A 1,183-nucleotide genomic window follows, 5' to 3' on the forward strand; every position below is an offset into this window, starting at 1 on the left:
GCCAGCCTAGGCTACAGTGTAAAATTGCCTTAAAAAAAAGGAAAACACATAATTTCANATGGAGGAAAAGTAGTGCTAGAGAGGTGGAATCAATAGATAGAGCAGGGATGTGGAGCAGAAACTGCATGCCCAGAATCCACCTGAGTCCCGGCAGCTATGTGGCTACCTGTAGTCTTGGGACAGGGCAGGCAGAAGTGTACTGTCTGGAACAGAGGACGAACTAGACAGGCTAGATGGGGTACTTGCAGATTCCGCAAGAGGTCCTTTTTCAATAAATAGAGAACAATCAGGAAGCCATGGTCAGCATCAGCCCTCTAGGCACACACACGTATGGGCATACATACTCCTGAGGTTGCCTCCTCCCCAACATACATGTGCAGAAAAAAAAAAGGAAAATCAGAGAAATAATAATCATTGGAAACAAATGGGCATTACCTGTTTTTAAACTGAGAAAAACATCTCTAAACCTTGTAAAATAATTTGAATTTTTCTTGTAGCGTTTTTTATCCATTATATGGAATTCATAAAATGCATGTACAAAAGGGATGGCTGCTGTTTTTGTGCACAATTGTCTTACAAAAGACAGAGGTATGCATTAGGACAGAGAATCAAATGCCCGCATGGGTGACGGGGACTTTCACAGCAACTCCAGTGTAGGTTTTATTGAGAATCCACGTATACTCTAGTCACTGTAACTGTATCACTATCACAAGACAAGGTGGCCACGTGAGCAGGTAGGAAAGTGTCTGAGGACAGTTTGTTTTAAATGATGATGTAATAAATATTTGTAGTATCTGCTTACAAATAATGTTTTCATTGAAACTCATTGAATANGATTCNCAAATTNGCCATGATGTGTAGGCTTGANNTAAGTGGTTGANTGGGTTAAACTTGAGTATGTTCATATGACTTGACTCATATGGCTGAGTTTGCCTTTTCTATTTCTGTTCCACTACACAAATAGATTCAGGTACTTTTTGACTGTTTGCCCCTATGTAGTTCTGCAAATGTTGACATAAATTATATATTGTTATAAGGCACATTTACTTTTCCCTTAAGAATTTGTATCCANGTTGATAATGCATATCTGGCCAATATTGCCAAAAGCTAAGGAAGTTTTTATACTCTGAAATATCTCTAATTTCAGTTAAAGAATTTATAAAAGAAGTCCTGGTGCATATAT

Source organism: Mus pahari, chromosome 22, assembly GCF_900095145.1.
Source record: "Mus pahari chromosome 22, PAHARI_EIJ_v1.1, whole genome shotgun sequence".
Taxonomy (NCBI): domain Eukaryota; kingdom Metazoa; phylum Chordata; class Mammalia; order Rodentia; family Muridae; genus Mus; species Mus pahari.